A 17,007-nucleotide genomic window follows, 5' to 3' on the forward strand; every position below is an offset into this window, starting at 1 on the left:
TTGGCTCCAAAACCTGCCTTTGGCCTATATATGAGGTCAGTTTATGTATAGATGCATACAGTAATCTCATTTTAAGACCTGAGTAGAAAAAGTCCCAAGTTGTGGGTGTGTTTTTTCTCAATACAAGAAGTAGTTCTTCAATTGTTATAGCATTAGTAAATAAACTAGACAGTACTAGCAATTGATTCATTTAAAAGCCAGGTTAATTAACATGTGGTTTCACAGTTTCAGCATTGCATCAATCAGTAAAGTACTGAAAGAAGTGGGAAGCCAGATTGCAGTTTTGCTCTGAAGTCCATTAGCCTAAAGAATAATGTCAAGACTTTCTTTACTCAAGTCAATGAACTGGAAAATCACTATCAAACCCCATTATGGTATATATTTTTGGCTTCAGGGTACTGGAAGTTCTCATGGGTCTATGACTTCATTATACCATTTGACATTACTTATAGTTATGTCGTTTGAAAATGCCTATACTGTGTAAATGTGGATTTGAAATGCTAAACATTTTTCTTAGCCAGATTATTATCTTTAATATATTCTTGCAGTTATTCATGGAGAGTTTTAAAGTGGAATGGTTTCTCTGAGCTTCCCATTCCACCCCCACCCCCAATTTTAGGTTTGTTTCTTTTCTGCCTCTGCTTGCAGATTTCTCCCATAAAGTTCAGCCAGTAAATTCATATGTATTTTTACATTCATCTTTCCTTAAATATGCATTTTGTGTCAACATAAAATAAGTATTGAGAAGTGATCCCCCCCCCCCCCCCGCATGCCAACTCTGTGTACAGGCAGTCCCTGAGTTGCAAACATTCAATTTACAAACAACTCAGAGATTAGAACAAGGGTGAGACAGCCAGAAGTGAGAGAAATCTATCGCTCAGAAGGGACATTCATTCCTAGAAGAGTTGTCATAAGGAAAAGGTGTCTTTTCTGAAGCTTTATTATCAGTTCTTGCTTCCACAACAAGCCAATTTTTTCAATCACAAAAGTGAGGTGCGATCTTCTGAACAGGGGCACAGACAGCAAAAGAAACACCACAGGGGTGTCATCCCTTCCTTATTGCTATCTAAAGTTTACATATCAATATCTATATCTATTAGTCTTGAGCATTTGTATAGCATCACTATCTGTTTCAGTTTGTTTCATTCATAAGACCCCATTTTCATTTTCAAGTGCCTCTCCCAGAAACGGGTGCCTTTCTGAATGAACTTTTCATTCTGGGTCTGAAAGAACAATTTTTTCCTGACCATTGGCCAACATGGGTGTCCTTCCCAGGCTCCTCTTCCCCTCAGTTTTAGGGCTAGAGTGGTGAAAATTGCCACACATGGAAGGCACATCTACCACTTTTTGCCTACCAATTATACTGTTTGGGTCATCCCCTGATTTTTAGGGATTTTTCTTTCTTTCTATAAATAAAATCTCCTTAAAACATGGTATGATTTGTACTTATATCCTTTATTATGACCTGGATTAAAAGCTTAAGATTCCACTAATTCTGAGAAGTTTAACTCTTCATCTGCAGAAGAGAAGTGAGGGCTTAAGATACCACATATGATGCATTCCCCTCAGTCTGCAGAGCGGTGATAGGCAAGGTGAGGCAAGGGAGGCAGCAGGCGAGGCTTATGGTGTACTCCTCCTCCACCGATTGGCCTGACAGGCAGGGCTCAGTGGTCTGAAAAGCAGGTGACCCAACAGTTTCTGTTTCTACTTTCCTTTTTGTTTCACTGTTTTTTCCGTATTGGAAAAGGGTGTACCATTTTGTGCCATCTGAATGGATGGAACGAAATGGAAACACGAATTAATCGAATGATACAAATACTGGGCCCATGACTAATATCTATATCTATATCTATAGTTACCCTTAAAAATGTACGTGTTCCAGCTTACATACAAATTTAACTTAAGAACAAACCTACTGAACCTATCTTGTTCATAACTTGCCTGTATTATGTTTATGTCATTATGCATGTTTATACACATCATTTCATAGCATACTTATGTAATGTACGTATACACTTATTCTTTTGTTGTCCCTGTTTTGGTCTACAATTTCCACAACCCCCCAGCCAAGATAGCCATTTTGATTAGAGAATTAGAGAATTTGATTAGATTAGAGAATAAGGTCTTAAAATTGGTTAACTATCCATGCTTGGAATAAGTATGTGTTTAAATGGGAAATAGAATGTCATAACAACAGCAAATTGTTATTATGAAGGGCAGATTCTCTTTACTTGAAAAAGTGGATGTGATTTGTTCTATCATTGTACTCCAATGCTGATAGAAATGTCCACTTGCTGGTTATATGCCCAGGTTATGATCACCAGCCCAATACTTTGGCCCCAGGGTGGAATGCCAAAATTTTCAACTAAAAACAATATGAGAAACCAGAGAATTTTACAATTAAACATTTGTTCATTTACAGGTCTGGGATTTTTTTTCCTTTTGCTCTTCAGCCAGCAAGATTCCTAGAGTAGCATACATTAAACCAGTAAATGCAAAAAAAACTGCAATATTCAGCAAAGGCAAGCAAGTAGTCACAAAAATACTACATTAAATCCAAGATCTAAAATGGAGTGAATTGATATGTGTTTGAAGTGCTCAGCTACATATTTAATTCCTAAGCCATTCAGGCTTTTAAAATCTTAAAAAGGGCAATTTGTATTTTGGGAGAAATAGAGTAGTAACAGTTTTCAAAACTGACATCATATAATTCATATACCCAGCTATGGTTAAAAAGGGTAGTCGTATTTTACACTAACTGTTGTTTTCAAATTGTCTTTAAAGGTAAAACACATTACATTCATTTAAAAGAAATGCTTTTACAAAGAATTGCAGTCAGGTTGTCTCAATTCCGAACCATTTTAACCAGCACACCAATGAAATATTCATGTATCGGGTGCTATTTTGGACTTCCACTAAAAGAACGTAAAATATGAAGAACAATGTTGGATAAGACTAAAGGCCTCTTGAGTCCAACATTTTGATTAGACAGTGGTCCACCAAAATTATTTATAAAAGCTCATGAGAAAGATTCCTTGAGTTTGTAAGTGCAAGACCAAAAAACTGTTTGCTTTCTGTATATAAATGCCTTGCTGTGCTGAACACAGAGGCTATGGTCTTCTCTAGATGATAAAATATATAGGAAGAAGTGCCATGGAAATTCTCCTTTCTCCTAGGTAAATGAAGACCATTCAAAACTGAAACAATACCTTCATTGTTCCATATTGGAAAATCCTTCTGTTAAAAATGCTTGAAAATTAGCTGTTTTTGTTTAGTTCATGACATAAAACATAATGCAATGATAATACTTTTTCAGCTGTTTGGGTTTATAGTTATATTTTATCATATTGTTTACTGTCTCTATTGTTGTTGCCTTACAACAATGATAAGACTTGGACTCTCCATAAGAAAGGGGATAGAAAGGTGGAATAGTTAAACATTTTGTGAATTTTCAAATCTTTAAAAGTGAACATTTATATAGTTCTGCTTTTAGATCAGGGTTATTCATATTGATTGAGATTTTGCATCAAACGGTATGATGTGCAATGAACAATGATGGAGCTATGCCACCGACACAATACACAATCATGCAAGTCAGTTGCAATGATGGACAACCAGATGGTGCACAAGATGTTCTGGTGCACAACAGACTCACAATTTACAACATGCTGTTGGCTCTGTTTGCCCAGTGGTCCCAATGGTGCAGCACAATGCCGCCATCTAGAGGAAATGCAGAGAATCTGCACAAATGAAAAAGGTAGATGACCACAACATACAGTTATAGTACCCCATTTGAGGTCTTGGCCCATAGTTTAAGAATCTCTGGTCCAGCTCACATTTTACTAGCTTCTTTGTGAGAAGACATGATGGGCCCTACCTCCTTCTAAGAATACAAACATTGTGCAGTGATACAATTCAGCTTTATGTCATCTTAAACTGATTTACTATTTTGTACTATACCAAGACGATGCCAGCCATTATTTTGTGGGTTTTCTGTCTTTCAAATAATAATAGGTTCTTTTTTATATCTTTACAGTTTTGCTACATGATATTTCTGTAAGTTCTTTTACAAACCTGTTGAAGATTCATGGTCGTCCCCTCCACATTTGCAGGTTTAACTTTTGTGGATTTGATTACTTGTGGATTTGATTAACATGTTCTCTCTAGGAAACTTTAGGTTCTCCAGTGAAAGTCTTTTTTTAAAAAAAAAAAATTTTATTGAACATAATTGAGTTATTTACAGTATAATAAAAATAGTTAATGAAAAAGGAGAGAGGAAAGGAAGTGCTGTACATAAAGTGCACTAGCAAAAAATTAAAAAAAAACACACACAAAAAACAAAACAAAAAAACAAAAAAGAAAAAGAAAGAAAAAAGAAGGGGAAAAGGGGGGGGGGGTTGAGTGAGTATTGTAACTTCCAATCTTCTTCATTGTGGTATTAATTATTGTCCTTTTTGTTTAAGATTTCTTATTTTCATCTTCTTTCCATGCGTCTATTTGGTGAATCAATTGTTTATTTACTTCTTCTTTTTTCTTTCTTTACTATATAATTATTTTCATCTTTTCTTGTTTCAAATGTTCTTTAATAGGTAACCAATCTGATTGCTTTTTAGGTTTTCCTTGGTGTTTTGATAAGAGTTGAGTTAACATATTCATACTCTCCAGTGCAATTCTTAATAGCATTAATGTTTAATTCCATTTTAATGTTTGTATATTTTTGGGATTTGAGTTGTATTGAATTGATTGTAAGCTGCTTTAAGTCTTGTTTGCAGAGAGAAGAAACAGTGTATAAATCAGCATAACACCACCAACAACAGTAGACAAATATCTGGGGGAAATGGTTATAAAATAGCAGTTTTTTAAAAAAATTGTGAGTTTTCCACTTTCACAGAAATCCTACATCTGTGACCCCTGTAAAAAGAAGGGGGGAGGTGCTACATTGCTGACACAGGGTTTTATTTTCAGCCTTTATTTTTAAAAGCAGCTTGACATTCTCTATGTTATAGGACCATAGGAGTTGTAGTATGTTGAGGCACCAGAACTCTCTGGCAGAAAAAGCTCAAGACCTTGTCAAATTTTCTGGATTCCATAGCACTGAGTAGTTAATGTGTTATCAAACTGCATTACACATTTCTACAGCAGATTCATTCCTGGAAGAAATGTGGCATAATAATAATAATAATAATAATAAAGGCTATTTTGCTCTAGTTGGAGAAACCAATTACCCATATGTTTCACTTCTTCAGCTTGAAACTGTCAGAAACCTTTTCCGTGCAGAAACAAAAGTTTTTGCACCCAGCATTCACGAGCATTTGAAATAATATCTGTCTCTTTCATCTCCTGCCACATATATTTCAGTATTTCTGCTTGTTTGCAATTGCTCCCCCTTCGATATGCCCCATCCCCCCTTACGAACCTGTAAGCTATCTTACCTTTTTGCTGCAACTACTCAGTGCTGCTTGCTTATGGCTATGGTGACTGCAGCAATGCCTTAAACAACACTCATATCCTTTTTGTTTTGTATTTCTCTTATTCTGGTTGTTTAGGCAGAAGGGGCAGACTGGCACTTCCCCTGTTTTTATGGGCACATTAAATATTTCATAGATTCCTGGAAGATGGAAACTTGAGAGTTAAATCCATTCACAGCCTCTTTGTTAGCCTTGTTTTTCAAACACTATTGACAACCAGATGGTTTTCTAGCCACAAAATGTTTCAGTTGAACAAGATAAAATGTTTCTTGTTGTGAATGAATTTTATGGGGATCTTTTCAAAGAAAAAACCTAGGCAATAAGTATTGACTTATTATTTTAGTCTTTTTAGTTATCCATCTGGAAAAACCCAGTAGGAAGTGATCAAACATTTTCTGAAAGATATGTTTTCAGATAATATATCCAGAACACAAGGACAGAAGTGCTAGATGCTTGTCAGTGCAGAAAGACTTCACGGGGCTATAGATTCAATAATGATGGGAAGGGAACAATGGAATCATGGATTTCTAAATGGCTTGGAGTACTAATAATAAAGGAAACATGCATTTTTTTCTGATTAAGAAACTGTTATTGGCCCATTTGCAAAATCATTATTCTGTAACTATATGTGACTAGAATTTGATCAATGGCTATAAAAATGGATAAAAAAATTGGGGAGAAAGTCCCCCTCCCCCAAAAAAAAGTCACCCACATTTTCTTTTAATCTGTGCAATGGCTCTCTAAACAAAATTAGGGAAGAAATTATAGGACTGCAAGTTCCATTGTCCCCAGTCAGCAAAGCCAATGGTGAGGAAATCTGAAATCCGAAGCCTAATATCTACACAATTCTTATTAAATCCAACATTTTTCCTGCCTAGAGCTGTTAGTTGTGATTGCTGTTAGTTTTAGCTCATTGCTGATAATATGTTTAGGCGGCAATTCTTTTTTCTCCCATCACCCTGGTGTATGTATGTGTGTGTGTGTGTGTGTGTGTGTGTGTGTATTCTCTCCCTTCTTATTTATTAAAATCATATCATTCTGTGTTCATCAAATACACAGGACAATTTTGAAGGTAGAAAAGTTATGAAGAGATCCCATCTCTATTTTCATGTGCTTCAGCAGCCTTTTGAAAATATTGCAGCACAGGAATACTGCAATTACCCAATGAAGAAACACCAAATATTCAAGACAATCCCTTAGAGTCACTTCTTGTTGAGTTTGTTGTGAACTGTGAAACGACCGCCGTTGTTTTCTAATGAAACATTAGAATAAAATATATTGTGTTTTCCACATTTTTTTTCATCCATCACCTTTTAATCGTCTGTCTTTTGTGTCTTGTTTTTTTTAAAAAAATATATATTATGATGTTAGAAATATTTTTATAGCCAGGACTTTGTTCATGCCACCAAAAAGCAATCACTTGTGAACCTTTCCCACACATTTTAACCAATCGTATCTGTTGGGGAAATATTCCCCTGTGTTTCTTTCTGTGTACAGAGCTTTCAATTGCCTTTACTACAAAGTGTCTGTGCAGACATTTATTTTCATTTCAAAGGCACTAAAGGGACAAATAATGCATCACAAATGCGTTCTGGTCACTGCTGTTCTTCAGTGAAAAGATACTTTCTGTTCTATTCTTTTTTATTTAACCCAAATGCATGCAAATAAGCTCGTTATCACCTTTCCCTGCTGAATATCAAACAGTCTTGATCCTTATGACCCATCATAAAAACATGGCATCAGTCAAAATGATCGAGAGAGAGAGAGAGAGAGAGAGAGAGAGAGAGAGAGAGAGAGAGAGAGAGAGAGAGAGGACTGATATATAAATGTGTGAAAAAATACAGCCAATGATCTTATGTGGACCCGACTCCTTGTTGAAGCTCCCACTAAATGTACTGCTATAATCAGTTTAAAATTGCTCTAGATAGTAGACAATTCTAGAAACTGCAGAAAAAAATGCAGTGGGTTGAATTAACTTGTCCCTCCAACTCACCATTGCTATAACAGTTTTTTTTCAAATGAAACACAACACTGAAGACCATGTGATGTCATTTCCTGTAATGGTGAATATACCACCATGGTCCATCAGATGATAGGATGGAAATGGCCTCTGCCTCCACTGGCACTTGCCCACTCCTGTATTAAAACAAATAAAAGAAATGGTACTGATAATCTAAGATGGAACATTACATTACATTAAGAACTAAGAATCTACATTGTGCCTGTGAGGGTATAAATATACATTCACATAGTTATACATCAGTTTAGCTACAGCATCCTTCTGAATACTGACACTGCATAGCCAGATATCTGCTAGTGTACTTGTTTATGTTTTGTTGTGCAGTGGTTGTTTTTGCAGGAAAGTAGCATAGTTGGCTCTCCGTATTTGTGGGTTTAACTTTTATGGATTTTGATCATTCACTTTCTTTTCATGTCAAGAGCAATTTGAGAAACTGCAAGTTGCTTCTGGTGTGAGAGAATTGGCCGTCTGCAAGGATGTTGGCCAAGGGACACATGGATGTTTTTGATGTTTTGCTATCCTTGTGGGAAGCTTCTCTCATGTCCTCGCATGGAGCTGGAGCCGACAGAGGGAACTCATCTGTGCTCTCCCTGGGTTGGATTCAAACTGGCAACCTTCAAGACAGCAATCCAACCTTCGTCAGCAGTCCTGCCAGCACAAGGGTTTAATCCACTGCACCACCAGGGGCTCCTTCACTGATTTGATTAATAGTCTCTCTGGGAATCTCTATGTCCTCCAGGACAATTCTGTGGTTGACCTTTTAGCCTCAGAAGTTGCAATGACAAAGCTCTTCCGAACAAATCTTGCCAAGTAAATTTTGTCAGCAGACATTGAACATAAAGTCACACTGGATGATCTAGAGATTCAAAGTGAAGTGTTCTCTAAGATTTAAAAAAAATAATGTTTAAAATCTTGTTTTCCCCACTTTTGCAGTAATCCTGTTGGTTACTCCTCACTAGAAGTACATGGTATAAGTACATGGAGATGTAGAATTAATGCAGTTTGGTATCACTTTAACTGTTATGGCTCAGTGCTATGGAATCATGGGAACTGTAGTCTGGTGAGCTACCTGCATTCTTTAACAGAGGGTAAAACTACACTCCCAGGATTCCATAGCATTGCTCTCTCACAGTTAAAGTGGTGTCAAACTTCATTAATTCTCCAATATAAATGCAGCCTAAATCACCTTTGAATTGTCTGGAAACACCTAAGTAAATCAAATTGATTTAAGTATTCTGCTATGATTGAACTAACAAGAGGATTTAATCTGATGGGAAATTGTTAAACTGGCCTCCAGGAACTGAATATGTCCTTGCAAAGTGCCCAAAGAAGTACAAGTGCATGGATAAGGAAATACAGACATATGCATAACGCCAAATAGATTGCAGTCCTAATCCTCTAATGATTGATCCTTATGTCCGCAGCTTTTAAGAAGCAATCTTAATCTCAATTCATCCATAGAGAACTATTTTCTTTTTCCATGTACTTATATCAAGAGAAATTCATGTCATTCATGCTATGCATTTAACTGTCAGCACAGCTTTTAAAAGTATTTATTTATAGCATTTCATTCATTGCCCCATTGTCCACCACATAACCTACAACAGATGTTTCAAACAGGATATCATCTGGAGTGTGAATTGCAGGATCTATTACTTCTCTAAATAGTATTTTCTGACAGAATAAAAAGGGGGAAAAGTAGTAGCTGTCAAACATGATGATGAACTGCTCATTTCAAGAACTAAGCAGAATTAGCTTTTAAACCTAAAGTAAGATTAAGTGCTCTGACAGATCATTTGTAAAAGATAGGTATATTGGTGTAGACATAATATCACACGGGTGGTCTGATCCTATTCGATGCTGATGATATTATATTACAGCCTGGGATTTGTACTTCAACAATGAAGCAAGACAAAGACAGAGTAGGGCAGCCTCTTTCAAAATTTATTCAGTTGCCTTGAGGGATAGAATAGTTTTTTGTGTACAGAAGGTTTCAGGTGGTGTGTCTCTGGCATTTTAGTCTTCTGGCTCAGAAATATTTTTGCTGAGATTCATGGCCCATCATGGATTTGGTAGGATGCGTAGGGAGACTGACAGAGAGTGCATTCATTGTTAAGATTGTGCATCCTTGTGGTCAGTGTACCAGGGATGGAATCAATGAGGGGTTTTGGGAACTGTGTTATTGACCTTTCATGGACAGGGTTGTTCCTACAGGAGACTGGGCATAGCTTGGAAGTACTTCTAGATCCACCACTATCACTGGTGGTCCAAGGGAACTCCATAACTTGGAATACTTGGGCTCAGCTTTGATTGGTCAAGAATAATTGAACTATAGTAGTTTTAGGCACTGGTATACCAATGGCAAGAGACAGCTGGATGTAATGGTTTGATCATTGGATGAGATTTTGAAAGATCAGGGTTGAAAATCCCATTCAGTCATGGAAGCCCACTGAATGGCATTAGGAAAGTCACATGCTGTCAGAGAAAGAAAATGACAACTTCCTCTGGATAAAGTTTTTTTAAAAAGAAAACCCATGTTAGCATTGCCCTAGAGAAGCCTGCTGTTTTGGCCTCCATCTCCTAAGTCCTAGCCAGCTTGCCCAGTGGCCTGGAATTCTGGGGGTTGGAGGTCCAAACAGCTGGAGCGCTGCAGATTGTGCAGGCCTGCCCTAGAATCATTACAAGTGACTCCAGGGCACACAAAAGCATCACCAATACAAATGGCACTGATAGACTGCTTAAGTGCATGTTATGTGTGGAGCTGCCCTTGAAGATGTCCTAGAAGTCATAGAATCATAGAATCATAGAATAGTAGAGTTGGAAGAGACCTCATGGGCCATCCAGTCCAACCCCCTGCCAAGAAGCAGGAAATCGCATTCAAAGCACCCCCATCCAGCCTCTGCTTAAAAGCCTCCAAGGAAGGAGCCTCCACCACAGCCCGGGGGAGAGAGTTCCACTGTCGAACAGCCCTCACAGTGAGGAAGTTCTTTCTGATGTTCAGGTGGAATCTCCTTTCCTGTAGTTTGAAGCCATTGTTCCGTGTCCTAGTCTGCAGGGCAGCAGAAAACAAGCTTGCTCCCTCCTCTCTATGACTTCCCTTCACATATTTGTACATGGCTATCATGTCTCCTCTCAGCCTTCTCTTCTGCAGGCTAAACATGCCAAGCTCTTTAAGCCGCTCCTCATAGGGCTTGTTCTCCAGACCCTTAATCATTTTAGTCGCCCTCCTCTGGACGCTTTCCAGCTTGTCAACATCTCCCTTCAACTGCGGTGCCCAGAATTGGACGCAGTATTCCAGGTGTGGTCTGACCAAGGCAGAATAGAGGGGGAGCAGGACTTCCCTGGATCTAGACACTATACCCCTATTGATGCAGGCCAGAATCCCGTTGGCTTTTTTAGCTGCTGCATCACATTGTTGGCTCATGTTTAACTTGTTGTCCACGAGGACTCCAAGGTCTTTTTCGCACACACTGCTGTCAAGCCAGGCGTCCCCCATTCTGTATCTTTGATTTCCATTTTTTCTGCCGAAATGAAGTATCTTGCATTTGTCCCTGTTGAACTTCATTTTGTTAGTTTCGGCCCATCTCTCTAGTCTGTCAAGATCGTTTTGAATTCTGCTCCTGTCTTCTGGAGTGTTAGCTATCCCTCCCAGTTTTGTGTCGTCTGCAAACTTGATGATCGTGCCTTCTAACCCTTCGTCTAAGTCGTTAATAAAGATGTTGAACAGAACCGGGCCCAGGACGGAGCCCTGCGGCACTCCACTTGTCACTTCTTTCCATGATGAAGATGACGCATTGGTGAGCACCCTTTGGGTTCGTTCGCTTAGCCAATTGCAGATCCACTTAACCGTAGTTTTGTCTAGCCCACATTTTACTAGTTTATTTGCCAGAAGGTCGTGGGGGACTTTGTTGAAGGCCTTACTGAAATCCAGGTAGGCTACATCCACAGCATTCCCTGTATCGACCCAACTCGTAACTCTATCGAAAAAAGAGATCAGATTAGTCTGGCATGACTTGTTTTTGGTAAATCCGTGTTGACTATTAGCAATGACCGCATTTGTTTGTAAGTGTTCGCAGACCACTTCCTTGATGATCTTTTCCAGAATCTTGCCTGGTATCGATGTGAGGCTGACCGGACGGTAATTGTTTGGGTCGTTCTTTTTTCCCTTCTTGAAGATAGGGACCACATTCGCCCTCCTCCAATCTGCTGGGACTTCTCCCGTTCTCCAACAACTCTCGAAGATAATTGCTAGTGGTTCTGAAATAACTTCCGCTAATTCCTTCAATACTCTTGGATGTAGCTGATCTGGCCCTGGGGACTTGAATTCGTTTAGAGAGGCCAGGTGTTCCTGGACAGCTTGTTTCCCTATTTGGGGTTGGATTTCCCCCAATCCTTCGTCCATTCCATGTTGCTGAGGTTGAAGGTGGCTTTCTTTTTGTGAGAAGACCGAGGCAAAGAAGGCATTGAGCAGTTCTGCCTTTTCCCTGTCCCCTGTCGCCATCACCCCATCTTCTCCTTGCAGAGGCCCTATCGCCTCCTTTTTCTTCCTTTTTCTACCAACGTAAGCAAAAAAGCCTTTTTTGTTGTTTTTTATGTCCCTGGCAAGCCTGAGCTCATTTTGTGCTTTAGCCTTGTGAACCTTTTCCCTACAGGTGTTGGCTATACGTTTGAATTCTTCTTTGGTGATTTCTCCCCTTTTCCACTTCTTGTGCATGTCACTTTTGAGCTTTAGCTCAGTTAGAAGTTCTTTGGACATCCATTCTGGCTTCTTTGCACTTGTCTTATTTTTCTTCTTTGTTGGCACTGTTTGCATTTGCGCCTTGAGTATTTCACTTTTGAAAAACTCCCATCCATCCTTAACTCCCTTGTTTCTTAATATTGGCGTCCATGGAATGCCGCTCAGTAATTCCTTCATTTTTTGGAAGTCAGGTCTCTTAAAGTCGAGAATGCGTGTTTGACTTGACTTAGTTTCAGCATTCCTTTGTATTGCAAACTGCAAGAGCACATGGTCACTTGCCCCTAAGGATCCAACCACTTCAACTGTGTTGATCAGGTCTTCCACATTTGTTAAGATTAGATCAAGAGTTGGTGATCCTCTTGTTGCCTCTTCTACCTTCTGGACCATAAAATTGTCTGCAAGGCAAGTGAGGAATTTGTTGGACTTTGTACTCTTGGCTGAGTTTGTTTTCCAGCAGATATCGGAATAATTGAAATCGCCCATGACTACTATATCTCTTCTTTGTGCCTGTTTGGTCAGCTGTTGACAGAAGGCTTCATCAAGTCCTTCATCCTGACTCGGAGGTCTGTAGTAGACACCCACGACAAGATCTTTTTGAGTCCCGGTTCCCTTGATTCTTATCCAGATGCTTTCAAGCTGGTTTCCCGGATTACAGTCTTGCATTTCTTCTGCAACATAACTGTTTTTGACATATAAAGCTACTCCCCCTCCTCTCCCTTTTGTTCTATTTCTGTGAAAGATGTTATAGCCCTCAATGGCTACATTCCAGTGATGGGAGTCATCCCACCAGGTTTCAGTGATGCCTATGACATCGTATGTGTGGTGCTGTGCTAAGAGTTGGAGTTCGTCTTGCTTATTTCCCATGCTCTGAGCGTTGGTGTAAAGACACATTTTAGGCAAAGACACATTTTAGGCAAAGTCACAAGTTACTGCAAAATATAGCAGCTAGAGCTAGATTGATGACAGAAATAGTTTATAGAAACCATTTGCTAAATATTGGCCTTGTTTATTTGGTGTTTCTTTGGACTTATGACATGGTCCAAATAAATAAATAAATAAATAAATAAATAAATAAATAGTTAAGACTAATAACTTATTTCCCTTGGCTGCAGCTTCTTGTGGCAATGACTAAATGGCAACAGCCCTAGTAGGACAAAGGACTATTCAAAGCAGGAGTGTTCGTAATTGTTGAGATTTCAATGTACAGAACATCGTGTCTAAATGGCCAATAGTAAGGTTATTAAGTAGGCTTGTGCATTTTGGCTGAACCTCAATCCGTTTCTGCTAGCTAGATACAAGTGGATCCCCATATCCATTTTCACGCAGCTCCCAAAAACAGGTGTGCAGCCGGATGGAGTTTTTGGACCACAGCCAAAAAATACAGCTAGATCTGGCCCATTGGTGGCAATGGGGGGGGGGGGGCTCCCCGAGCTCACCTTCCCATCATTTTAGGCAATGGCATCATTTGTCCTTATATCTTCATTAGGACCTGGATTAAAAAGCATCAGAGTTAAGGTACCACACTTTCTGTGATCCTTTCCTCTTGGTCTGTATAGGAGACCTGGGTAATACTTTGTTAAAACTGATTCTACTCTAGAGGAGACAAGCAGCAACACACACACTCTCTCCCTGCACACAGCTTTCTATTAAGGCATTTTAAGTAGGCTTCCCATGTCCCACTGTGAAGAGTGATGCCCTGGGGCTATCCTCTGGACTTCCTTTAAAAAGTCCTCAATTTCTCTTGATTTGCATTGCAGGCTGTGCCTGCCTCTCCCCACCCCCTCATGCCTTTCTGCTTCGGGTTTAATGCTTCCTTAAAGCTGTTTCTACTTTCTATTCTAGAGAAGAGGTAACTAAATACACTGAAGCTGAATAGGGGAGGAGGGTCCGGGATTAGATGCCATGTGGTCCCATTATGGACGGGAAAATGTTGTGGCTGAGCTCTTGCCGTTACAGCCACCCAGTAGAGCTGAAGAAGCCAGTTTGGCTGAAGTAAAATAGGCTAAAACAGATCCGTGCACAAGTCTACTATTAAGGGCGGTACAGTCCAAAATAGTTTCTGGCCAAAGGTTTTCTACTTAGCATTGCCTTAGCAGTGTCTTGTCATAAAATGATGTGCTTTACCACCCATTTCTCTTCTGAAGAGATGCTCTGTATCACATATATTGTTTTCCCATAAGACCAGGTATTGAGTGTTGGTCCCTTAGTGAAGGTGAGCCAGTTGGGAACTAGTGCCAGAACAAAGAAACATTATTTTGCATCAAAATCTAGGAGCTTTGATTCAGATCAAATGCTATCATCCATAACTTCTTCATCACTTCACAGCACATTATAGCAAAGATTTCTGCACAGGTTTGCTGTTTGATCTGTTGGGCAAATGTTGCTAGTCTCCATGTAATCTGATCTGAAATAGATTAATCATGAGAATATTCCTAGCATAGCAAGACAGGATGACAGCACTTATACTTAGGATGTTGTGTCTCCCATTCACTTAAAGCTTCTTTGTCCTTTTCTGGTAGAAAAAGATAACTGACGATCTATATCAGTCACTGCTATTTCTAACGCTGTGTCATTTATCCCATTCATTTCCCACACCTTCCTGTTTGACTGCAGTTTCCCATAATGTAATGCTCTTCTGATCTTTAAGGTTGCAACTCTCTTCACCTCAACATTATCAGAGATAGTAGGAGTTGTAGTTTAGATATGAAGAGTATCAAATTGAGGATTTTGATTCTATGCAATAAGCCTTGATTGCAAAAAAACAAATGTGATTTCAAAGTTTTCTGGGAGTATTCTGGCAGCTGGTAGTTTTCTACACACATTTATAGGCAGGTTCAATATATATCTTTCAAAGATTTTAGGAGAGAGTGTAAAAGGATGCTCTGCTTAGTTGCAAAGGCCCACATTATGTTCTTCATTTAACTTTGAAGCTCCAGATCCTTTATATGTTGAAAACAGCGGAGACAAATGTTTTAACACCTGTCTGCACTGTCATCCTCACAGCAATTTTACAATATGATTCTTTGAATCTAATGGATTAAATTCACTTGATGTATTTTAATCCCTCCTTAATCACTGGCGCTTCTGCATATTTGATTTACGCATAAGTACCAGATGGCTTAAATCTACATATGTATTATTTTAGAACCCATCTCGGCACTAACGAAATAATTGTTTCTATTTTGCATCAGTCACAGCATATTTACGCAGAGTGATCTAGGGATATCATGATTCCTCTTGTCTTCTTCTCTCTTAAAACCTTTCAGTGAAAATGAAAATAAAGTGAGCTGCCTTTTAGCTGAGAACATGGAGAGAGAGAAAGAAAAAAAACCTTTGGAGACCAGATCAAAATACTGGTAGATGAAAACAACTCAACTGAGAGAAGCTGCACTTTATACAGCAGTCCGGTTAGTTACACAGTGTTCCAGTGAAGCTTGTCATGAGCATATGTAAAGTACAGAGGAGAAATGAAATGCACATGTCTGTACTTGCCAAGGAAATGGGGTGCCCTACGTGGCATCCTGGAGAAATTGGCAGGGTTCTGCACTCTGGCAGGACTTACCAAAGATGCCACGTTTTTGCCTGAAAATCCTGCTCACTTTAATCTCCCTGACAGGGGCAGTCCCAATGAATCCTATATTTCCAACTTTTAAGCTGCTTTTCAAATGTCCCATTTTCTCTTTTATTTCTCCCACTATCTCCCTTTGTCCTGGCCTTACTTCAAGGGCTGCAAACTGAATTCAGAGTGCAAAAGCACCTTTTGCTCTCAGAGCTCTTTCCTGCTGCCATTCTTCTGTATAGCACCAACCCTGTTACCTAATTCCTGGAAACTTGAAGGAAAGCAGCAACTGATGACCCCTGTCCAGGTAAGTTAAGATGTCATGGGTCCAGAGCCAATCAAATCTTTTTGCCATCGAAAGCCAAAAAATACTACAAGCTCTTCTCATGCCTGACAGTAAAAATTCAACAAATAGATAATGAACAGTTGGATACCTCTTCATGACACTAGGATCTTGGAAAAATGTCCAAATACTTGACAAAAAATTAAAAGGGGACTTTATTTGTCTGTGAAGACCCTGAGAAGGAGAATCCTTCTTAAGGTCCTGTCTCCCCTACCCCCAATTATCAAATATGCTGGAAGATTACTCCTACCCACTCTTAACTATTTTCTGTTCCACCCAAGTTAAAAACTGATTCATTACCAAAATGAATGCATTGTGTTGAAACAGCCGTCATAACAGATGTAGGACATTCTCTTTACTCGACAAGGAGGGGGGAGCCAAGAGTTGTTTGTGGTAGGATATAGTGCCTTCACCCTCCTGATGTAACATAGGGACCATAGCCTTCTTGAATCTTGCTTGGCTCCCCCCTGCCCTCTTGTTGCAACAACGAGAGGGAAGGAGCTGAGTGAGGAACAGGGAAGGCTATGGATTTTTTTCCTCCCAGAAGAAGGTATAGCTTTCAAAGAGGAGAAATGAAGAAGTAAAGAGAAATTATATTTATTCATTTGTTTGTTTGTTCTTTCTACGGGAATAAATAATTTAACAGATTACTTCCCCATATTTCCTGTTGGGGATGGCTACCTTACTGTCTAACAAAGGGCTTTCCTTGGACTTCAGAGTTACAGAGAACTCGATTATAATGAAATCTTCCATGCCTTACTTTGTTTAGTATTGGGTAAAGAAACAAAAAGATTAGCAACCTTCAGCTTGTAATTTAAAAACATTTCAAATACAATTTAGTTTACCAGTTCAAAAGAAAGTAAGTCAGAGATAATGTAG

At 39.1% G+C, this 17,007-nt stretch overlaps 1 long non-coding RNA gene across 1 annotated transcript in view; it reads right to left on the bottom strand.

The window, feature by feature from the left end:
- Positions 1–7,252: 7,252 nt before the first annotated feature.
- Positions 7,253–17,007, bottom strand: part of LOC134298947 (uncharacterized) — a 32,180-nt gene continuing 22,425 nt past the window's right edge. The window contains exon 3 of the long non-coding RNA XR_010006080.1: positions 7,253–7,604. This is a non-coding gene — a long non-coding RNA (uncharacterized LOC134298947). The remainder of the gene's footprint in view (positions 7,605–17,007) is intronic.

Source organism: Anolis carolinensis, chromosome 1 (assembly GCF_035594765.1).
Source record: "Anolis carolinensis isolate JA03-04 chromosome 1, rAnoCar3.1.pri, whole genome shotgun sequence".
Classification (NCBI taxonomy): domain Eukaryota; kingdom Metazoa; phylum Chordata; class Lepidosauria; order Squamata; family Dactyloidae; genus Anolis; species Anolis carolinensis.